Source organism: Salvelinus fontinalis, chromosome 11 (assembly GCF_029448725.1).
Source record: "Salvelinus fontinalis isolate EN_2023a chromosome 11, ASM2944872v1, whole genome shotgun sequence".
NCBI classification, from domain to species: domain Eukaryota; kingdom Metazoa; phylum Chordata; class Actinopteri; order Salmoniformes; family Salmonidae; genus Salvelinus; species Salvelinus fontinalis.
The window spans coordinates 44,673,505-44,698,342 of NC_074675.1; the positions used below are offsets into that span (position 1 = coordinate 44,673,505).

Here is a 24,838-nt window from a genome sequence, read left to right on the forward strand (position 1 = left end):
TGTTTTTCAAAAAAATAAATATAAGTATTATAAAAAGTGTAGGCTATAATACTTATACTTTTTAAAGTCATAAATATAATTTTAGTGATTAATTTATTAGATATACTAGCTTTATAACCCTTTTTGCAACTTCGCCTGTAGCCAATGGGGATGTAGCTCAGTGGTAGAGCGCATGCTTCGCATGTATGAGGCCCCGGGTTCAATCCCCGGCATCTCCATGTTTTTACCTATTGTCAACCCAAGAAATTCATTACAACACAAAATGATAATTTGGAGTTACAATCATACTAACTCCTAATAACACATTTAATCATGTCATTTATTTATTATGTTTTATTATAGGGCTGTGACAATGGATGCTGCTTGCACATTTCGCTTCCTTGTCCGCTCAGCCATGGGCGGAGTATTGGGCATTGCTTCTGAAATTTGATTGGTTACTTTACCTATAAACTGGGCGGGGTGAAACACTGGTCCAAGCATTCACGCCAACATTTAGTCAAATATTATTTTTGCCGGGAGCACCCACGGAATAATTTTCAGTGGGCCTCTCATATAAATGCAACCCACTCATAAAACCAAGACACATCATGGACCAATTGCACGACCTGGCTATGCAGACCCAAATGCGATTTCATAGAGATTCAAACAAATAGTCTAAACAAAGCTATTGCATTGAACGTCAGGGCAATTATATAACGCGAATCCGTGATTTTTCTCGCCACAAACGTCTTGGATTTGCAATACTAGGCTATCTTTTCTAACAGAACGAAATGGATAATCGCTAAACCGTATAACCGAAAATACCATAGCCCACACTGGATTGGCTTTGATTGGAGGTAGAAGAAGGCGAACTAAAAGTAGGCTACCCGGCATTGGTAAATATGTCTATATTGATTTACTTTAGGCTATAGCCTACCTACAAATAAACCAATACGCCTAACATGTTAAGGGAATACAGTGGAATAAAGCTGTGGAACTCCTGACAGTTATTGGTCTTTTCAGTGACCAGTGGGCGCTCGCTGCTTATCTCTTACATTTTATCTATTAAAATAATGCATAATGAAACCATATCTGGCACTTGTTACAGTAACCCACTTTATTCATGTTTGATGTATCCAAACTCAGCTCACCACCACCATAGCACATAGCATCTTCACACACCCAAATTGGATTGTGCCATATAAATGATTTCAGTAGCCTAACCTATACGTCATTTTTCTGCATACGGACCAAAATGCAAGGAACCTGCTTGTTTTTTTGCCCTGCTATATGAAAAACGATTCTAATGATTTATTGATTCGCTTGAACAAAGGAACGAAATATTGTTGTATGCTACCTGTACGGGATATCAACATGGAAGGTAGGCTGCACAGACAATAGGTAGCCTACCTATGACAGAGCTGCAATATTATAGTTAATATAAACATATTTCGATAGCCTATCCTAGCTGGTAAATGTCTCAAGATGGATGCAGCTACGCACGGAGATGTGTGTAAAATAGGACATATCTAAAAAGAAAACCACTTAGACGCGTAATTTGTGCTATTTTCTTTTGCAGGAGTAGGATGTTACTAGCGTCGGCCGTGGTGGTATGGGAATGGCTGAACGAGCACGGGCGCTGGCGGCCTTACAGCCCAGCGGTCTCTCACCACATCGAGGCAGTCATCCGCAACGACCCACGGGGTGGTAGTGTTGTCTTAGGCCAGGTGGACACTCGCCTCTCGCCCTACATCGTCGACTTGCATTCCATGCACCAGTTCCGACAAGATACCGGTAAGACGAATGTGATTGACAACCGCCCTATTTGTATTGAGGGAAAATGAATTGGCCCTATGCTATTACAGTGTTATTACTGCAGTGAAACCGACGATGTAGCATACGACACAGCAATACAATAGCCTGCACTTCTAATTTAACTCATATAACCTACATTTGATTTCATGTTTTAAATAACAGCCTTTCTGTTATTGTTTGATGCGACATCTTATGCAGACGAGGCTATAGCCTATGTGTGCATGCACGGTTGCAGACTGTTGTTGTTCACTGATATTTTTCAAGGCCTTGTTTGTTAACTGCAGTTGCCTCCATTATCCCAAACCGTTTTCTTTTTCTTTTTCTCTTGATCATGTGTTTTGCATTTTACAAAACAATATTTCACAAGATTCTGTCATTATCATCACTGTTATCATATTTACATTTTAGATCTGGATAACATGGTTAGGGGCTAAAGAGAAACCTAGCATAGAGATAGTTAAATAAAAAAATTAATATAAAATAGAGAGGTAGCCAAATTGTGCTATTCATATCTTAAACCTCAACACCGAGTAGCCTGCATCACTTCCATGTTGCTACAAGCTGATTTCATGCTCCTTCTCTCCACATCTTGCAAGTGCAGTCCACTCTTGATAAATGCAACGCTTGGAATACGCCTTTACATCATGCAGTAAACTGAAGCATGCTGGTATCTGGAAATAAATATTTGGAAATATATGGAAAGCAACTGAAATGGGCCTGGAAAACTGCATGCTTAAAAAGTTTGTTCTCATTAGGGAGTCCACTTATCATTAGGTACATGCAATCTCATTCATTGTAATCTAAAAGGAAAAACTGATCCTAAATCAGCGCTCATATTCTGAGACACTTGATGCATACAGGCCCCTGGAACCTGCTATGCACATTGAATACATACAGTACGACTGGAGGGTTTTTCAGCTTCTGTGTTCACAACTTCAAAGGCTGTGAGCGTACAGTGTGCCAATACTCAGCGGTTAGTCACTGGTTGTAGCGTGTATGTGGACATCTACAGTGTATGTAGGCCAAAGTTATGGATGAGCTGTTCAGGCCTCTCATTATGAGTATGCAAAACATGATCATGAATAAAGATGAGAAGGCAGAGGGGAAATTGGGGTCGATTTTAGCTTGCCCACTTGTTTGTGTGGAGTTATACCACATTGATCAGTAGTATGTTTTTGTTGGAAGCAGAGGGTACACACTATTTTATCACACAGTCATCATAACACATACCCATACCATGCAATCCTGGATTGGATTCACAGTGCAACTGCAAGGCTCACATCCTTTCTCATGAGCAGCACATTTCCAAATTAAATCCCTATAAAACTCCTGTATATACTCTACTCTCACCTATGACTGGCTATCTGAATAGAGAGGGTGAAGGTGAAATGCTATCTGAACCTTCCTTCATCCCCACACTTTCCCTTATAGGTTTCTTATTAAGGCTGTTAATGCTATTCTGTAGAATGGTACTGATTGTCTCAAGCCCTCCAGACTTTAGGTGCTGGCAAAGAGAGAAGTCTTCACACATTGAAGTGAGGAAAGTATGGGATAACACAAAGGGAAGAATTGTCACTTTGGCCAAGACCACCGCCCTCCTCTCAACTTTGGCTGACAAAAGCTTTTGTGCAATCTGCCTGCTTCCCAGGCCGGGATAGCTGTGGGGAGAGAGGGGGTAGGCTGCCCTTGTCCCAAAACTAGAGGGAGAGATGAATTGCAGAAGTCTGAGGTCATTGAGAGAAGGGGGTAGTTGGGTTGAGTTCAGATTCAATTAAATAATTACTCTTGCGTTCCAGGCATTGTTGTGTGTCTAGTATAGTCTCTAAATTGTAATAGACTATACTAAGTATGTATGTTTTTCAAGTATACTTTACATTCAAACCCTATTGTTTTGAACAACATATTGTATTGATAGATTCATTATATTTGTTTGTCTCTTCTTAGTTGAAGCTTTCGTTTTTTATTGTCGCAGTTGTAAATGAGAACTTGTTCTCAACTGGCCTACCTGGTTAAATAAAGGTGAAATAAAAAATAAAAAAAGCCCTTTTACACAATTTATTCTCCCAAAATGTAGTTTTCGTTAAAACAAGCAACCGTCATTCATTGTCTGCCAGTCATTCTCAATTTAATCTTTTTGCAGGATTAGAAGTGATTTAATTCCCATTTAATAGGTGAACAGTATGGACAGGGCTTTATTGAACATTCTCTGAGTTTAGTCTCTGGACTCCCTGGGAAAGCAAACATGACCCGCTCTGAGCCCGACCAAGGCCAGCGACCAATCACAATCCAGAACATGGTGTGCGGTTACCAAGGGAAAGCTGTTAGCCTGTTTGCCCAAATTCTTAGCGAGCACACACCTATATGTCAAATTTGCTGGTTGTGTAATCTGCTTGACTACAACAAATATTACAGCAGGGCCTACAGAACATTTAGCTCATGTAGCTCTGTTGGTCTCAGTCAACAACAAAGCCTTATTTAAAACATTTATTCATATTTTTTTTTTTTCATAACTTGAACTGGCCATATCAAATCACATAAAAGTAGAAACACAATCATGTCTAGAGATATGGCTAGAAACATATTAGTGATTTGTGTCAATGTTTGTCTATTAATGCAGTGTCTTAGTGTAATAATACATGTTGTCAGTGTTGTGAACAGTGGGTGTGTGACAGTGTGTGGTTAGTTGACAGGTCTTCTGGAACAGGTCCTTCTTGTTCCCCTCTCTGTAGTTCTGTGGCGTGACCCTCGTCTTTCTACCGTTACCCCAGGTACCCTCAGACCGGTGCGCCGCAGCTTCTACGACCCCACTTCGGCGCCGGGTCAGGGCTGGCTGTGGGAGTGGGAGAACGACACAGGCTCGTGGACAGCCTACGACACAGAGGTGGGCATCGCCATCCAGGCGGCACGCGACCGCCAGCAGCCCTGGCTGGACTTGGCGCCACTGGGATTCTGCTACCTCATCCACTTCCAGAGCATGACCCAGATCAACGGGCAGACGCAACGCTGCCGCCGCATCCAGCGCCGCTCTGACCTGGCTTACCCACTTGTTTCGGGTCCCCTTCCCAAGTCACACCACGCCTGGGGGCCCAGCCCCGGGGCACTTTTGGGGGTGTCCGGAGTAGGCATGGGGGTGGGGTTGAGCGGGATGGGGAACGGGAACGGTAGCGCCTACCCCAGCGGCGCCTTGCCAGCCTCCGCAATCACCTCCCTGGGCCAGCCCTGCGCCTGTCAGCAATGCATGCTGCTCCTAAGCGTCAAGGCGGGCGCCATGGCAACAGCCCACACCCTGGGCAGGAGGCCACCTCAGAACAAGCCTCCCAGCCCCAAACTGGGTGGGGGTTACTCGGCCATGGGGGGGTCCTACTCGCTCACCCTCCCCCGTCCCCCCTCCTCCATGGGCAGGTCCCTTCCTCCCCACAGGACGTCCGTGGGCGGGGCTAGCGGTGGCTTGGGGATCGGAGGGGGCGGTGGCTTTGCCCACTCGCTCTCCCTCCTGGGTTCGGCCACCGCTGCCCTGTCCCTCTCCTCCACCCGGCCCCCTCCCCCGCCTCTACCCCCTCTTCCGCCTCCTCCGCCTCCTCCGCCCTCCTCCATCACCTCCAACAGTGCTGCTCTTACCCCCTCCTCTTCCTTCTCCATGGCATCCATGGCTTCCTCTGCCCCTCTGTCGATGCCCGTGCCCCCCCCTCCTCTCATCTCCACATCAGCTTCCTCCTGCACCCCCTCGCCCTCTGCCCGTGTCCTGGGGCCGGTGTCTTCAGCGGCGGCGGCCTGTGCCGCCCCCCTGCCTCCCCGTGCCAGCCTGGCTGGGCTGAGCCGACCCGCCCTGCAGCGCATCGCCATGGCCCAGTCCAGAGCCCTTATCGCCTCCGGGTGAGTCACTGCTCCAGCTGTTGCTATGTCACTACAGTTCACTTAATATTATACCTTGTCCTTTTATATGATCAATTATCCAGGTACTATCCCAATACTACACCTGTTCGGGCAGAGACTTCACTATACAATATTATCACGATACTTACAGTAGGTAAACGATACAATTTGTGTCACGATTTATCACCATATGCACTTCGATTTGATACTGCGATTTTATTGCAATTCGATGTTCCAAACATATTGCTCACTGTATGTCTGCTGCAGAGGGACAAGAGAGAGCCATAATAACATGAGTTTTGATATGTCATTTTTAAAAAAAGTGCTGAAAATGTCACGTCCTGACCATAGTGCTTATGTCTTTTGCTTGTTTTAGTGTTGGTCAGGACGTGAGCTGGGTGGGCATTCTATGTTGTGTGTCTAGTTTGTCTGTTTCTGTGTTCAGCCTAATATGGTTCTCAATCAGAGGCAGCTGTCAATCGTTGTCCCTGATTGAGAATCATATATAGGTGGCTTGTTTTGTGTTGGGATTTTGTGGGTGGTTGTTTTCTGTGTCAGTGTTTGTGCCACACGGGACTGTGACAGTTAGTTTGTTTTGTTATTTTGTATTGTATATAGTTTTCATGTTATTAAATCATGGAAACTTACCACGCTGTACATTGGTCCTCCGATCCTTCTCGCCTCTCCTCGTCCGATGAGGAGGACGAAATAGACTGCCGTTACAGAAAACATATTGGCTCACCATTTAAAAAGAAGATATTGGCCAAGCTATAGGAGGATTACTCAAGTTTTGGTGCAAGCACAGCCGACTACCACTAGCAATTTTTTGTTGTTGCTGTTGTTGAGAATCTATACTTGAAGTCATAGAATCAGTATATTATCATTAAAATCAATAGACATGGGAACACTGCTTGTGTTGTTCTTACATATTGAATGGCTCTTCAGAGAATCTCTATTGAACATGCATTTTACTACAGAACTAGGCTTAACCCATCTCTGGGAAGTCGTCCCAAAGAGTTTTGCCAAGTTTTCTTTCTGAAGACAAGGGGCTTTCAGTGTTGAGAATGAGATTCATTAGTGTTGTGTACCCTATGCAATGGGTAATGCCATCATGATACACGGTCGACTAACCCAACATACAGACTTGTCTCTCGCAGATAAACACGACACGAGGTAGGAAAAATGAGGATAGGCAAGGAATTTATACATTTTGATCCAAAGCGTTACCACTAGCGTAGACATGCCTCCATAATCACTGCCCATATCTGACATAAACAGCTCATTAGAATTCATAAGCCTTTAATCCTTATGACAAATTCTGTTAGCCTGTTCATTTCCATGTGAAAGCAACACCCAAACAACGTATTCATATAAAGAATGCTGCATTTTCACAAGTGTCACTCAGATTTGATTCACCCAGTTAGAATGTGAGGGACAGGAGGGGGGAGGAGGGTGGAGGAGGGAGTGGGGAGATACTGACATCTTCCCTAACACACACAGTTCCCAGGCCTATTCTCATTCTTACAAGCCCCTCTACCCCTGTTAGTGTGAGTGTGTGAGTGTGTGAGTGTGTGTGTGTGTGTGTGTGTGTGTGTGTGTGTGTGTGTGTGTGTGTGTGTGTGTGTGTGTGTGTGTGTGTGTGTGTGTGTCAGGGTGCGGTCACCGTGACAACCATTGCGGGCACAGCCGAGGCCTGGTTCCCATTTACAAAACAATGTTGGGACATGGGCAGAGGCAGGGGGTTCTCAGGGCAGGGGGTATGGGGAGATCCCAACGTTGTAGCGACTGGCCCAAATGTTACCCTGAGAAAGCGAAGCTGCATGACTGTCCTGTGGTATTGGTTGGGGAGTTGGCCCTGAGAGTGAATGTGACATTGATGGGGGGTGGCGATGGGGGTAATATGGAGACATGAGACTTGTTGATAGGGGGCATTTGGTTGAGGAGGGAGTGGGAAAGGGAGGGGGGTTGTCAGAGGCATACGTCTCCAGTCTTGGAGACACAAAGCAGCGTCTCACTTTGAGATGTGTTCCTGGTGCCTGAGAGGCTTGGTTTAGACAACTACTATATTGCTTTCACCAATGCCATCTTTTCAGATTGACAAGGGGCCATTGAGAAGTGTCTAGGGGTAGGGACTTGGGGTCATGTCATACTGGTAAATGCTATAATAAGCCACTATCCAGTACCCAAGCATGTGTAGATGGGAAAGCATAGGAGAGACAGGTTTAAGCTCCACCTTCTTCCATATCACTTTTGCATGTGCCATATTACCTGTCTATTTTTTTCAAATCTGTGTATAGGGGTAAGGGGGTGATTTGAGATTGAATGCAAGATACTGTGTGGTTTGGGATCCTGGCAAAGGACAACCCAGGTCGTTTTTAAACTGAGGTAGCAGATACTTAGGTAATACATACATGCAAATAGATGAGTTGTCACCTGAGGATAGGCCCACAGGGCGAGTATCAATATTGACATAGTTACTAGTTACTGTTTGAAGGAATGTGTTATTGTGAGAAGAGTGAGAGTGTAGCAATGATCTCCTCTTAGCATTAGAGGGCACTTTTTGCTGAGTGACCAACTCACTGGGAAGAGCTAAGACTTTTTTTTATTTTACCTTTATTTAACTAGGGAAGCCAGTTAAGAACAAATTCATATTTACAATGACGGCCTACCCTAACCCGAACGACACTGGGCCAATTGTGCGCAACCCTATGGGACTCCCAATCACGACCGGTTGTGATACAGCCTGGAATCGAAACCAGGGTCTATAGTGATGCCTCTAGCACTGAGATGCAGTGTCTTAGACCGCTGTGCCACTCGGGAGCCCCAAACTATACTTGAACTATACCAGACAGACAGTAGCTGAAGTCTGGTGTCAGAGGCTGAGAGATGTATTTGTGGGCTTGTGGAGGGTCGGCTATTTGTGGACGCCTAGTTTGTTTGACAAGAATCACTGATAACTTGCTTATTAATTAATTTTCAATTATAATTTTTTGTGAAGTGACATATAGTTTTATGAGAGGGCAGTTTCAGACAGGTTCAGGCCTATTTTGTGGGGGGGAAATGGGATTTCCAAAATAATAAACTGATTACCAACAATGACGAGACAGCCTACAGGGAGGAGGTGAGGGCCCTGGGAGTGTGGTGCCAGGAAAATAACCACTCACTCAACGTCAACAAAACAAAGGAGCTGATTGTGGACTTCAGGAAACAGCAGAAGGAGCACTCCCCTATCCACATTGACGGGACTGCAGTGGAGAAGATGGAAAGCTTCAAGTTCCTCGGCGTACACATCACTGACAAACTGAAATGGTCCACCCACACAGACACTGTGATGAAGAAGGCGCAACAGAGCCTCTTCAACCTCAGGATGCTGAAGGAATTTGGCTTGGCACCTAAAACCCTCACAAACTTTTACAGATGCACAATTGAGAGCATCCTGTCGGGCTGTATCACCGCCTGGTACGGCAATTGCACCTGCCCTCCAGAACACCTACAGCACCCGATGTCACAGGAAGGCCAAAAAGATAATCAAGGACAACAACCAACCGAGCCACTGCCTGTTCACCCTGCGATCATCTAGAAGGCGAGGTCAGTACAGCTACATCAAAGCTGGGACCCGAGAGACTGAAAAACAGCTTCTATCTCAAGGCATCAGACTGTTTAATAACCATCACTAGCACATTAGAGGCTGCTGCCCTATATACATAAACTTGAAATCACTGACCAGTTAATAATGGAACACTAGTCACTTTAATAATGTTTACATATTTATATTCTGTATTCTATTCTAATCTACTGTATTTTAGTCTATGCCGCTCCGATATTCCTCTTCCAAATATTTATATATTCTTAATTCCATTCCTTTACTTTATATTTGTGTATATTGTGTATATTGTTATGAAATTGTTAGATATTTCTTGTTAGATATTACTGCACTGTTGGAGCTAGAAACACTCGCTACACCTGCAATAACATCTGCTAAACACGTGTGTGTGACTAATAACGTTTGATTTGAGGGACAAATTCGAAGTGCTTCCAGGACTAGGCTTAATCTGTGTCCAGGACACCGGCCCAATACGTTTAATTGATTAATGCATTCAACACTTCATAGCATAGTTGTAAACTCTGTTTACGTTTGTTTGGCAAGTTTTACTTTGAAAAAAGTGAAGTGTGTGAGGACAGACGCTGGGAGACGACAAGCAAGTACAGGGAGTGAATATTTAATAAATAACTGACATGAAACAAAAACAAGGACAGCGTCTGGACAGGGGGAACAAAACTACATTAATTCGAACACGGGGATGAAACTGAGGAATAGACAGATATAGGGGAGGCAATCAATAAGTGATGGAGTCCAGGTGAAGCGATGATGCACGTAACGATGGTGACAGGTGTGCGTAATGATGGGCTGTCTGGCGCCCTCGAGCGCCAGAGAGGGGGAGCGGAAGCAGGCGTGACAGTAGCCCCCCCTCTAGGGGTGCCACCCAGCGTCCCACCTGGGCGAGCCTGACGGGCCGACTGAGGCATGGGAGCCGACTGAGGCGTGGAAGCTCGACGAGCCGGCTGAGGCGTGGGAGCCCGACGAGCCTGCTGAGGCGTGGGAGCCCGACGAGCCTGCTGAGGCGTGGGAGCCCGACGAGCCGGCTGAGGTATGACGTGGGATGGGAGCCTGCTGAGCCAAATGAGGCAAGAAAACCTCTCAAGCCAGCTAAGGCACCCCCGGTTCCTTCGGCAGCGGCACCCGGGCCCGACGTCACCAACAAAAAAACAGAAACAAAAAACTCCCTGATGCTTCCAATATTGTGGTGTCAGCATTCTGTGATAACAAATGCTGGGATACGAGAAGCATGTACAGGGAGTGAATATTTAATAAATAAACGACATGAAACAAAGCAAGGATAGCGTCTGGACAGGGGGAAGAAAAACTACATTAATGCTGACACGGGGATGAAACTGAGGAATAGACAGATATAGGAGAGGCAATCAATAAGTGATGGATTTCAGGTGATTCCAATGAACCGATGATGCACATAACGATGGTGATAGGTGTGCGTAAGGATGGGCCGCTTGGCGCCTTCGAGCGCCAGAGAGGGGAGAGCAGGGGGCAGGCGTGACAAAAGGAGTGGTTGTGGGATGGTCAACCACGTCAAGAGATTAACCCATGACGTTACAGGGTCAACCCCTTTCTCCCCTGTCACGTGTGTGCATGTCAGTGGTCCAGGCACAGTGTTCCTGGCAATTGTGTGTGTATTTCCAGGTATCTGTGAACCAGACGGTTGTTTTAGGATCTGACCCACAACACATGATTTTAGAGCTTGTGGGTGTATATGTTTCCTATGGCCAGGCTGTGTGTGACTATTCTTGTCATATAATTTCTAGTGCTCCAGGGATCAAACAAACGTGACTAAACAACACAGTTAACTCCCAAGTCCCAACTCCTCCTCACCTTGTCGCTCTCCCTCCCCTCCTTCAGTCACTTGTTTACCATACAGGAGGGTGGTGACCCAATGAAATGCATGGGGTTTCCCTATTGGTCAGCCAATTTAGGGGATGACACCAGACAGGTCCTGTGGAGGGATGGGGTCATTTTCTTTAGCCTTTGGAGATTACTTGGGATAATGTTCAAAGCGCTATGGCCTACAATTGAAAGTTGATTGAGTGTTTGGACGGTGCAATGAGTAAGAGGTTCACAGACTATTACAGATGCTCAAATGATTGACTAAATATTGTCATTGGATGAATTAGAAGTAATCTACAACTGTTGACGTGTAATAGCTAGTTTAATTTCCTCAGCCACTCAAGTTTTAAAATGAGTTGTAACATGTTGCAGCTGATACACTTGATAAATGAAACCAATTGTACTTATGTAACATCTACACTAGATCATCTGTAGGGGTCAGGGGCTTTCCAAATAAAGTGATACCAACATTTTTAAAGAGGGACTGATGGGGGTTTAACTAGTTCTAAATGTGCAGATGAGGAATATCTCTGTTGAGGAATGGACCTTGGGTATGGTGGATGGTAATGTATATTCAACGAATGATCCACAGTTGGTCAGTGCAGTGTTGTCTTTATAAACAGAAAGATGCTAAGAAATATCCAAGTTGCTGGGCTAACAGTATGTTTCAGTACCTACATTATTTAAAATAATTTGCATATGTGGATGAACCAGACTTTGGTTAATGTAGCATGACGGTATAAGTAACAAGAACATTTCCCAGGACATAGATATCTGATATGGGCAGAAAGCTTGGTAATCTAACTGCACTGTCCAATTTACAGTAGCTAATACAGTGAAAGAATACCGTGCTAGACGAACCATCAAACAAGCAAAGTGTCAATACAGGTGTAACAGTCCTGACCTGTTTTATGTTGTTTTTTATGTGTTTATGGTCAGGGCATGTGTTTTGGGTGGGCAGTCTATGTTATCTGTTTCTATGTTGGTTTCGGTGTGCCTGGTATGGCTCTTGATTAGAGGCAGGTGGTTTGCATTTTCCTCTAATCAAGAGTCATATTTAGGTAGGGCATTATCACTGTGTGTTTGTGGGTGATTGTCTCCTGTGATGTCTTCGTTATGTTAGATGTATTCACTTTTGGAGCTGTTTGGCTGTTCGTTCGTTTCGATGTCCGTTCCTGTTCGTGAGTTTACGTTTGTCCATGTAAGTTTATGTTCAGGTTGCGTGTACGTCGTTTTCTTATTTTGTAGTTTGTTGAAAGTGTTTTGTTTAGTTTTCGTGTTGCCATCTGCATCGTTGTCATATGTAAAATAAAGATGGCATATTTCCCTAACTCCGCATTTTGGTCAGAAGATCCTTCTCTCCTCACCTCATCTGAGGATGAGGAGAGCGACAGCTCTAACAGAATCACCCACCAAAATACAGAGACCAAGCGGTATGGGAATGCTCGACGGAGCAATAAGGATTTCTGGACTTGGGAGGAGATATTGGACGGTAGAGGACCTTGGGCTCAACCAGGGGAATATCGCCGTCCAAAGGAGGAATTGGAAGCAGCGAAGGCTGAGCGGCGCTGGTATGAGGAGGCAGCGCGACGACGCGGTTGGGAGCCCGTGAGTAAGACCCAAAAATTTCTTGGGGGGGGGCACACGAGGAGTGTGGCAAAGCCGGGTAGGATACCCGAGCCAACTCCCCGTGCTTACCGTGGAGGTAGAAGGCGTCGTACTGGTAAGACACCGTGTTATGCGGTAAAGCGCACGGTGTCCCCAGTACGCGTGCTTAGCCCAGTGCGGGCTATTCCACCTTGCCGCACTGGGAGGGCTAGGTTGGGCATCGAGCCGGGTGCCATGAAGCCGGCCCAACGTAGCTGGTCTCCAGTACGTCTCCTTGGGCCGGTGTACATGGCACCAGCCTTACAGGTGGTGTCCCCGGTTCGCCTGCATAGCCCAGTGCGGGCTATTCCACCTCGCCGCACTGGCAGGGCTACGGGGTTCATTCAACCTGGTAGGGTTGGGGAGGCTCGGTGCTCAAGAGCACGTGTCCTCCTTCACGGTCCGGTATATCCGGTGCCACCTCCATGTACCAGTCCTCCGGTGGCAGCCCCCCGTACCAGGCTGTCTCTCCGGGTTCTCTCTCCTGCTGTTTCCTCCTCTCCAGCGCAGCCGGTGCCTAGACCACGCACCAGGCTGTCTCTCCTTCTCCTCCCTACAGAGCTATCTGTCTCCCCAGCGCCATCTGAGCCATCCGTCTCCCCAGCGCCATCTGAGCCATCCGTCTCCCCAGCGCCATCTGAGCCATCCGTCTCCCCAGCGCCATCTGAGCCATCCGTCTCTCCAGCGCCATCTGAGCCATCCGTCTCCCCAGCGCCGTCTGAGCCATCCGTCTGCCATGAGCCTGCAAAGCCGCCCGTCTGCCATGAGCCTGCAAAGCCGCCCGTCTGCCATGAGCCTACAGAGCCATCCGCCAGACAGGAGCCGCTAGAGCCGTCAGCCAGACAGGAGCCGCTAGAGCCGTCAGCCAGACAGGATCTGCCAGAGCCGCCAACCAGACAGGATCTGCCAGAGCCGCCAACCAGACAGGATCTGCCAGAGCCGCCAACCAGACAGGATCTGCCAGAGCCGCAAACCAGACAGGATCTGCCAGAGCCGCCAACCAGACAGGATCTGCCAGAGCCGCCAGCGAGCCATGAGCAGCCAGAGCCGTCAGTGAGCCATGAGCAGCCAGAGCCGTCAAAGAGCCATGAGCAGCCAGAGCCGTCAGTGAGCCATGAGCAGCCAGAGCCGTCAGAGAGCCATGAGCAGCCAGAGCCGTCAGAGCGCCATGAGCGTCGAGAGCCGTCAGCCTGCCATGAGCGTCGAGAGCCGTCAGCCTGCCATGAGCGTCGAGAGCCGTCAGCCTGCCATGAGCGTCAAGAGCCGTCAGCCTGCCATGAGCGTAGAGAGCCGTCAGCCAGCATGGACCTGCCAGAGCCGTCCAAACAGGACCTGCCAGAGTCCTTCAGCCGGGATCTGCCCCTTGTCCCGGTGTTGCCCCTTGTCCCGGTGCTGCCCCTTGTCCCGGTGCTGCCCCTTGTCCCGGTGCTGCCCCTTGTCCCGGTGCTGCCCCTTGTCCCGGTGCTGCCCCTTGTCCCGGTGCTGCCCCTTGTCCCAGTGATGGTCCTTATCCTGGTGCTGCCCCTTGTTCTGGTGCTGCCCCTTGTCCCGGTGCTACCCCTTGTCCCGGTGCTGCCCCTTGTCCTGGTGCTAGCTGTTTATTTAGGGGAAGGTAGTGTTAGGGTGGGCATTAGAAGGGGTAGAAAGAAGAGGGGAGTGACTATGGTGGTATGGGGACAGCGTCCTGAGCCGGAACCACCACCGTGGTCAACTGCCCACCCGGACCCTCCCCTGGACTTTGTGCTTGTGCGCCCGGCGTGCGCATCTTGAGGGGGGGGTACTGTAACAGTCCTGACCTGTTTTATGTTGTTTTTTATGTGTTTATGGTCAGGGCATGTGTTTTGGGTGGGCAGTCTATGTTATCTGTTTCTATGTTGGTTTCGGTGTGCCTGGTATGGCTCTTGATTAGAGGCAGGTGGTTTGCATTTTCCTCTAATCAAGAGTCATATTTAGGTAGGGCATTATCACTGTGTGTTTGTGGGTGATTGTCTCCTGTGATGTCTTCGTTATGTTAGATGTATTCACTTTTGGAGCTGTTTGGCTGTTCGTTCGTTTCGATGTCCGTTCCTGTTCGTGAGTTTACGTTTGTCCATGTAAGTTTATGTTCAGGTTGCGTGTACGTCGTTTTCTTATTTTGTAGTTTGTTGAAAGTGTTTTGTTTAGTTTTCGTGTTGCCATCTGCATCGTTGTCATATGTAAAATAAAGATGGCATATTTCCCTAACTCCGCATTTTGGTCAGAAGATCCTTCTCTCCTCACCTCATCTGAGGATGAGGAGAGCGACAGCTCTAACAACAGGATTAAGATTGAATCCTACTACACCGGCTCTGACGCTCGTCGGATGTGGCAGGGTTTTGAAAACTATTACGGGCTACAAAGGGAAACCCAGACGCGAGCTGCCCAGTGACGCGAACCTACCAGACGAGCTAAATGCCTTTATGCTCGCTTCGAGGCAAGCATCACTGAAGCATGCACGAGAGCACCAGCTGTTCTGGATGACTGTGTGATAACGCTCTCGGTAGCCGATGTGAACAAAACCTTTAAACAGGTCAACATTCACAAAGCCGCTGGGCCAGACAGATTACCAGGATGTGTACTCAAAGCATGCGCGGACCAACTTTCAAGTGTCTTCACTGACATTTTCAACCTCTCCCTGACCGAGTATGTAATACCTACATGTTTCAAGCAGACCACCATAGTCCCTGTGCCCAAGGAAGCGAAGGTAACCTACCTATATGATTACCTCCCCATGGCACTCATGGCACACATCAACAGCATCCTTCCGGACACCCTAGACCCACTCCAATTCGCATACCGCCCCTACAGATCCACAGATGACGCAATCTCAATCGCACTCCACACTGCCCTTTCACCTGGACAAAAGGAACACCTATGTGAGAATGCTGGTCATTGACTACAGCTCAGCGTTCAACACCATATTGCCCAGGAAGCTCATCACTAAGTTAATGACTCTGGGACTAAACACCTCCCTCTGCAACTGGATCCTGGACTTCCTGACGGGCTGCCCCCAGGTGGTAAGAGTAGAAAACAACACATCTGCCACACTGATCCTTAACACTGGGGCCCCTCAGGGGAGTGTACTTAGTCCCCTCCTGTATTCCCTGTTCACCCACGACTGCATGGCCAAACACGACTCCAACACAATCATTAAGTTTGCTGACAACACAACAGTCGACAACGATGAGACAGCCTATAGGGAGGAGGTCAGAGAACTGTCAGTGTGGTGCCAGGACAACAACCTCTCCCTCAATGTGAGCAAGACAAAGGAGCTGATCTTGGACTACAGGAATGGCGGGCCGAACAGGCCCCCATTAACATCGACGGGTCTGTAGTGGAGCAGGTCGAGAGTTTCAAGTTCCTTGGTGTCCACATCACCAACAAACTATCATGGTCCAAACATACCAAGACAGTCGTGAAGAGGGCACGACAAAACCTTTTCCCCCTCAGGAGACTGAAAAGATTGGGCATGGGTCCCCAGATCCTCAATAGGTTCTACAGCTGCACCATTGAGAGCATCCTGACCAGTTGCATCACCGCCTTGTATGTCAACTGCTCGGCATCTGACCACAAGGCGATACAGAGGGTAGTGCGAACCGCCCAGTACATCACTGGGGCTAAGCTTCCTGCCATCCAGGACCTATATAGGCGGTGTCAGAGGAAAGCCCATAAAATTATCAGAGACTCCAGTCACCCAAGTTGTAGACTGCTTTCTCTGCTACCGCACTGCAAGCGTTACCGGCGCGCCACGTCTAGGACCAAAAGGCTCCTCAACAGCTTCTACCCCCAAGCCATTAGACTGCTGAACAATTCATAAAAATCGCCACCCGGACTATTTACATTGACTGCTACTCGCTGCTGCTACTCGCTGTTTGTTACCTATGCAGTTACTTCGCCCCCACCTACATGTACAGATTACCTCAACTAGCCTGTACCACTGCACACTGACGCGGTACCGGTGCCTCCTGTATATAGCCTCATTGTTGTTATTCTTATTGTGTTACTTTTTATTATTACTTTTTATTTTAGCCTACTTGGTAAATATTTTCTTCTTCTTGAACTGCACTGTTGGTTAAGGGCTTGTAAGTAAGCATTTCACGGTAAAGTCTACACTTGTTGTATTCGGCGCATGTGGCAAATAAAGTTTGATTTGATATGCAATAGTTAATTGGATCAGTCTAAAACTTTGCACATACACTGTTGACATTTAGTGGCCAAGGCCAAGGTCTAAATTGCGCCTGGGTTAGAATAATTCGTTGTGGCCTTTCTCTTGCATTTCAAAGATGATGGTACAAAAAAACACATGTTTTTTTCTTTGTATTATCTTTTACCAGATCTAATATGTTATATTCTCCTACATTTATTGCACACTACCACAAACTTCAAAGTGTTTCCTTTCAAATGGTATCAAGAATAGGCATATCCTTGCTTCAGGTCCTGAGCTACAGGCAGTTAGATTTGGGTATGTCATTTTTGGCAAAAATTGAAAAAAAGGGGCGGATCCTTATTAATCACCCGAGACCAATCCCAGCCCCTGCTTCACGTCATGTACTATCCCTCAGTGAAATCCCACAGCATTGCCTAGAGGGCTAGTGTCGAGGGTTAGAGGGTGTGACCCCAGCTAATGTCATTACTACAGTATGCGCTGGTGTCTGTCTGCCGTATGGCGGCCTTGCACGTTGATGTGCTAATAGACAGGTAATCTCGGTGTGGTGACATCAACAGATGGAAACAGGCGGATTATCCCTATAAGAGCCAGAGGAATAAGATGGGACAATCATACACCTACTGACTGATCTAGAGAGGGAGACTGGAGCAGGGAGATACGGCGTATCTGAGGTTAACAAGGATTTATTCTTTAGATTTGGAAAGGAGAAGGAAGATAGAATTGAGAAAGATTAAAGCTTGGAGAAGCGATAGCGGAAAGCGTCTTTGGGATAAAACATTTATTCGTAGCTGAGGTGTTGTGCAGATTCAGCTGAGAAACAAACTCCACAATCAAAGTCAAGATGACCATAATCAAATTCAACGCAAAGTGAGTACAGTTTCTGATTGGATTATACTGCGAATAATGTGGAGTCTCATCATGAGAATGATACAGCACAGCAATCTTTCAGTTTTCTCACAGAGAAGACCGTAGGGAATGATGGGCAATTTCAACCCTGGCTATTGAATTCTGTTTCAATTCCTGTCAGTTATATTGGGCATGGAATTTTTCTATAGGAGCGATATTCCATTTCTGGTGTGATTGGAATTAAGATGAAATTGACCAACGGGCCAACTCGGCTGACTCCAAAGGGTTCTATTTCCTGTTGATAAATATTCAGAAGTTTCACAGCCTTCTATGTACTGAACGATAAAGCAGTGCTGGCTCAGATTAGGGTTGTTGTTTTCAGCCAGGGCTTAGACAACTAGGGGAGTCCTGGTTGGCGCAGCGACATGTCAACATGGTGCTATTCTAGTCCATGAGCCACTTAGCCATTGTGTCTAAAACGTGACTTGGTAAAAGCTCTTTGACTTGTAAACAAGATGTGAGCCTTGACACAGCAAACAGCAGACGCTATGGTCACCTGTGCGTTTCCCACCCGCAGTTTACCTTTGACACAGCAATTAGTGTGCCTAATCCTAATCCGAATGTGTGTGTGTGTCTGTCTGTCTGTGTGGTGTGTGTTTGTGTCTGCTAGGTGTGTGTGTGTGTGTGTTACGAAGTGGTTTTTTAACCGTAGTGTGTGTTTTGTATTTCAGAGTCCCAACGGTTCCTGTGAAGAACCTCAATGGATCCAGCCCTGTCCACCCTGCATTGGCAGGTAGGAACAGCCATTAAGACACTATCAAAACAATATAAACAACAAGCCTAGTTTCTTAGTTGAGCTATTAAGGAAATGCCAGTGTCCAAATTAATTTTCGCTCTTAGTTGCTAGGCCTATCAACGGCCACTTTATCTAACAATGATAGACAGTGTTACAGAGAATCAGGCTTCATTTCTTAATTAATGTGACCCACATATGGTCAATGAGAGTAGCTTCTGATGGATGAGATTGTGTGTAAACAGTGTCAATAGATGGTGATGGAGAAGTGGTCTAACTGCTCCTTCTGCTGGTTGTATTTAGGTATTACAGGGATCCTGATGAGCGCCGCAGGACTTCCTGTCTGTCTGACCCGACCCCCCAAGCTGGTGCTCCACCCCCCGCCCGTCAGCAAGAGTGACATCAAGCCCGTTCCCGGCCTCGGCCACTGCTGCCGCAAGACCACCAAAAAGCAGGCTCGCAAAGGTGGGTGTAGCATGCAGAGACACACACACACACACACACACACACACACACACACACACACACACACACACACACACACACACACACACACACACACACAGAGACAGAGACAGACACACGCACACGCACACACACACACACACACACACACACACACACACACACACACACACACACACACACACACACAGAGAGACACACACACAGAGACAGACACGCACGCACAAACACACAGAGACACACAGACAGACACACACACACACACACACACACACACACACACACACACACACACACACACACACACACACACACACACACACACACACACACACACACACACACACACACACACACACACACATAGTCAGACACCAGCATAGGAAATTTGTGAAAATGTCTCTCTCATCCATTCCTCCCTTTCTCTCAGGCAAGACACCTGAGGAAGTAGTGAAGAGGTACCTTCAGAAGGTCCGCAGCCCCCCAGAGGAGGACTGCACTATCTGCATGGAGGCCCTGCCTGGGCCCTCGGGCTACAAAGGCCCCGGTGTTGGGGGCATCCAGCGGGCAGAGTCGGTGGGTCGCCTGGCCCAGTGTGGGCACCAGTACCACCTACAGTGTCTGGTGGCCATGTACAACAATGGCAACAAGGATGGCAGCCTTCAGTGCCCCACCTGCAAGACCATCTACGGCGTGAAGACGGGCAACCAGCCGCCTGGCAAGATGGAGTATCACGTTATCCCCCATTCGCTGCCCGGCCACCCCGACTGCAAGACCATCCGCATCATCTATAACATCCCGCCAGGCATCCAGGTAACAGCCTTATTGCTTATCCACATCTGATGTTCTGTAAATCATGATGTTGACCATCATTTTCAATTCACTCTTTAGTACGTAGGAAGAACTACTGTACATGTCACTTGTTTACATTCTAATCGTGACCTTTCACCTTTCCCAGGGCCCTGAGCACCCGAACCCAGGCAAGCCCTTCACCGCCCGGGGATTCCCCCGACACTGCTACCTCCCTGACAGCGAGAAGGGACGCAAGGTAAACACCAGCCTACTTCCTGTTTAATGTTTAACTTCTTGATTACTAGTTTACCCAGTTGTACCGGTTTGCAGTGGATGAAATGACTGGACTATGTGGCTAACTAATTTCCTCCTTCTCTCTCTCTCTCACTCCGTCTCTTTCTCCCCCCCAGGTACTGAGGCTGCTGCTGGTGGCGTGGGACCGGCGGCTCATCTTCTCAGTGGGCACATCCAGCACCACGGGCGAGTCGGACACAGTCATCTGGAATGAGGTGCACCACAAGACGGAGTTCGGCTCCAACCTGACAGGACACGGCTACCCCGACCCAGGCCACCTGGACAACGTTCTGGAGGAGCTTAAGGCCCAGGGGATCACCGAGGAGGAGTGCCTACCCAGAGACTGAGCTAGACGGGCCGATGGGGAAACAGCAACAGAGAGACTTGTCAGACACTGGAGGGCATGGCTAAAACAATGAACATACAGTCAGAGAGACAAAGGAATGGAGAGGGGGAGTCATAGACATATGAATATGTTTTAAAAAAGAGAAGTACAGAAATGAACACAGACGGTACAATTGTGACACCCACAGAAACAGACAGCCTGAAAGACAGCATACGAGAAGAAATTAATGAACCGATGAACAGATGAGCCAAAAAAAGAACCAACGGGACATAAAACAAATGGAGAAACAGACAAATAGACTTTCTGGCTCTAGTTTCTAGGGACGCTAACTGAGGTACGACATTAGAAACCCTCTGAGCAGGTGGGCTGTGGGTCGGCTCCGCTGCATGGGTCAGTTGTATGATGGAATGTATATTTTTTTTCTGCTACATTAATGGGGCTGTCACAAAATGTAATTCAGTGAGAGGTTTGAGGCCACAGTGCACATGCAATTCATTGTTGGACAGAAGCTGTCGTTTAGACCCTGAGAGTTCGACAAGAATGTACTGAATCTTAATTGGTCCATTTGAATTCAATGGTGTACCAAGTTTACCAGAGCGGCTGTAAGTGGTATGATGAGCGCAAAACATGGGTATTAAAGGGAATATGCTTAATAGGGGATTGAATGGAAGAGGGCAAGAGAGAATACTAGGCTTAAAGTATTAGACCTTTGGCAGCATAGTAACAAATCTCTCGTTACAGAAAACATAACCTAACATAGCAGGCTTAAAAGAATCGTCTGAGCGGCGTTTCTTTCTTTCTAGTCCTGACAAGAAAATAAAAAACTGTTAGGGGATTTTCTCTTCTGAATCTGCACTGTTTAACCAATCCAGTAAATGTGGAGGAGTTGAGATGGAGTGTCACCAAAGACGGTTAGCTCTGTGATGTCGCCTCGTTAAAAGTCCAAAAGAAGAAGTCCGTCTCTATTTCCATTTGCTATGAAAACCGGATGCATCCGGTTGAACCTTCCCCACTGAGGGTGCAGAAAACTTTACAGAGAACGTTCAAAATATCTCAAGTTTATGACTGGATATGTGTGAGCATGAGTGTTTACTGCCCTCTAGTGGTACTTATCGAAAATACATTCCCTTTTCCTCTAGGTTCTTATCGGTATTTTATTAATTGCTGTACCATTTGGAAAATGCATTGTTGTACATTTTAAATAGTTGATATATATTGGCTCAGTTGAGTTGAGTATCATTTTTACATTCCATGTTGTTCTTAATTTTTAACATTATACGTTGTCTATTTGATTGCCAGAGCATTATTTTCTATATGTGGCATTGTAAGGAGATGTGTCAAGCTTGAATCTTCTCGGGAGGGCTCGCTCCTGAGTATTACGAGCCACTATGAGTGTGTTCAAAAAATTTCACTGAACATCGATTTTAGACTCATCCGTTGCCAATCAATATGAATGATTTGGGAACCCTCTTGATGGGGTGGGTGAGTCTAAATATACAAAATAAGAGTCCTCTTCAGCCCATGGGTGCATCTCAATAGTCTTGTGTAGCTTCCTCTCCTATTCTTTCATGTCAATTCAGATGAAAGAACAGGAAGTGAAAAAAGGCCCCTATAGACGGTTGAGAAGTCAGAAATAAAGCTATGATTGGACCTGCCACCAGAGGTCAGATTTGCACTGCACAGGGCATTCTGTCTTTTTTCCTTCAGTCAAAAGGAAACATGGAATGTTAGATAAACAGTTAAAACTACTTTGGGTTTCATTGTATTTTCTTTGTTTTGGACACCGTTGGCACCATTGGCAGCTCTAAGGAAAGCAAACCTTCTATTGTTTTTGCCATAACGAGGTACACGTTTGAAAGATTTGCTCTGTCGTCAATCTAACCTGTGGTCAAACAGTCCAGTCGGTTTGTGTTAGGTTCATGACGGACCTGCTTATAAAGTGGTACTGTTGACAATATTTATTGGTATGTGTTAACATACAATGTTAGGCCAATATTTATACTTTCTGTATGCACTGGATGTATGTGTTAATGTACACGACTTAAAACCATTAAACCATTTTAAAAGGTACGAGTATAACGTAACTGTACACTTAATACCTCCTTTATTTAATGTGCTCTCTATTTTTTAATCGTTTGTATCAAATTGTTAAGTTCAAATAATTCAAAACCACTATTTTTTCACTTTGGGGTATTGTTTAGCCACATTTAAAGCTGTGTGACTACATGGAGACTACATAGCCATTCTACTTTGTGAGTAGGGGTACATGCATTTGGTACGTCATGTGACCTTGTAATTCTTTCGATGACTCCTGCAGCTGGATTGGGAAATGTAGGACTTTATGTAGTCAGTCATGTTTAATGTCAGTTCTTGCAATGCTCAGTTTGGTACATATCATTTTCTTTCCCAGGCACATGTCTGTCAATGGGAATAAAACAACGGTTGAAGGCTCATTCACACTTTGTATAAAACCTCTGTAAAAGTTGTAATGGTGAGAACGAGTGACGTGGAGACATCTATGATGGCAGAGAATGTGGTAACATGTATAAAAGTAAAAAAGATTTGAAGTAACCGTGGGACTATTAAATTAACATGACTATTATGATAACGGTGTTGGTGTTTTTTAATGTGTGACATTAAGGGTTTCCCTATTACCCGGGGCAAGTAAACTAAGCAGTTGGTAAAGGCGTGCAATTATTTTACTTAAACAACCAAACTGCAAGAATTCCAGTAACCTTAACCTGATCTCTGGTTCCTCACCATTGTTAAAGTGAAATATGGCCAGTTTATGGCATTTCTGTGTGTAAACGTGTTTGGGCAAGTGACCATTTTCAGGCAACCAAAAAATATTCCTGATTTGTCTGATGGAAAGTGCCTTTCAGAATACAGTAATTCCCCCCCCCCCATTGTTTTCTCATTTATGATTTTTTTTAATACAAAGAATACAGTAATTCTATTAGGTTCTTCTCCAGATTAGTTACAGTCTATTGGTTCAGTCTAACCATGCGAAACCACGAGGGACAGGTCATCTCTAGATTAGTCTATGCTCTGGATTAGTTGTCTGGATTATGTCCACTTTAAAGAATGAGAAAAGCCATATACAGTAGCGTGAGTAGCCTATTAGATTACACAATGACTGTTGAATTTCTGCTCTTCTTTTAGTTGCTAGGCAAATGTGTAGCACAGTAGCCAACACACCTACTAGCATTTGGCAGTCTTTGTAGACTACCAGTCAGTTGCTATATATCACTGTGTTGTTATGAGAGGGCTTTTGTGCCACAAAGTGCAATTTCTGGCCAATTAAGTCCAATTTCTGATTAGGTTTTGATCTATTTGACAGGCTTGAGCTGCTTGAATACATTTGCGGATATGCAGACGGTCAAGAGGTATAAGTAGATTAACATAGTCTGTGTCTGTGAAATGGCTATGGTTGGAATAGGCTCCAAATTCATAAGGACTCTATGAGGCTTGCCATTGTTGGAAGTCTTGGAGTTCCCTTTTTCAGATAACAACACATTATTTGATTCTTGTACAGGGTTAATTTGACGAATGAAGTGAGAACATGGCCCTGCCACCACCAAGTTACTACAGGCATAATCCTTACAATGTCAAAAGGGGTCTCTTGAAACATTATCCAAGTTTGATATTATACAAATGATTTAATTATGTATAATGAACAAAAATATAAACGCAACATGCAACAATTTCAACTGTTTTACTGAGTTACAGCTCATTTAAGGAAATCAGTCAATTGAAATAAATTCATTAGGCCCTAATCTATGGATTTCCCATGACTGGGCAGAGGCGCAGCCATGGATGGGCACGGGAGGGCATAAGCCCACCCACTGGGGAGCCAGGCCCAGCTAATCAGAATTATGTTTTCCTCACAAAAGGGCGTTATTACAGACAAAAATACTCCTCAGTTCCATCAGCTGTCCGGGTGGATGGTCTCAGACGATCCCACAGGTGAAGAAGCCGGACGTGGAGGGACGTGGAGGTCCTGGGCTGGTGTAGTTACATGTGGTCTGTGGTTGTGAGACCGATTGGACATACTGCCAAATTCTCTAAATCGACATTGGAGGAGACTTAAGGTAGAGAAATTAACATTCCATTTTCTGGCGGACATTCCTGCAGTCAGCATGCCAATTGCACGCTGCCTCAAAACTTGAGACATCTGTGGCATTGTTTTGTGTGACAAAACTGCACATTTTAGAGTAGCCTTTTATTGTCCACAGCACAAGGTGCACCTGTTCCTGTCAGCTTCTTGATATGCCACACCTGTCAGGTGGATGGATTATCTTGGCAAAGGAGAAATGCTCACTAACAAGGATGTAAAAAAAATTT

General features: G+C 46.2%; 1 non-coding gene and 1 pseudogene across 1 annotated transcript; both read left to right on the forward strand.

Annotated features, from left to right (window-relative positions):
* Positions 1-146: 146 nt before the first annotated feature.
* Positions 147-218, forward strand: trnaa-cgc (transfer RNA alanine (anticodon CGC)). The gene has a single exon. It is a non-coding gene; the product is annotated as a tRNA-Ala (tRNA).
* A 271-nt stretch (positions 219-489) lies between these two features.
* On the forward strand, positions 490-23,102 carry LOC129865801 (E3 ubiquitin-protein ligase DTX4-like; annotated as a pseudogene).
* Positions 23,103-24,838: the final 1,736 nt, after the last annotated feature.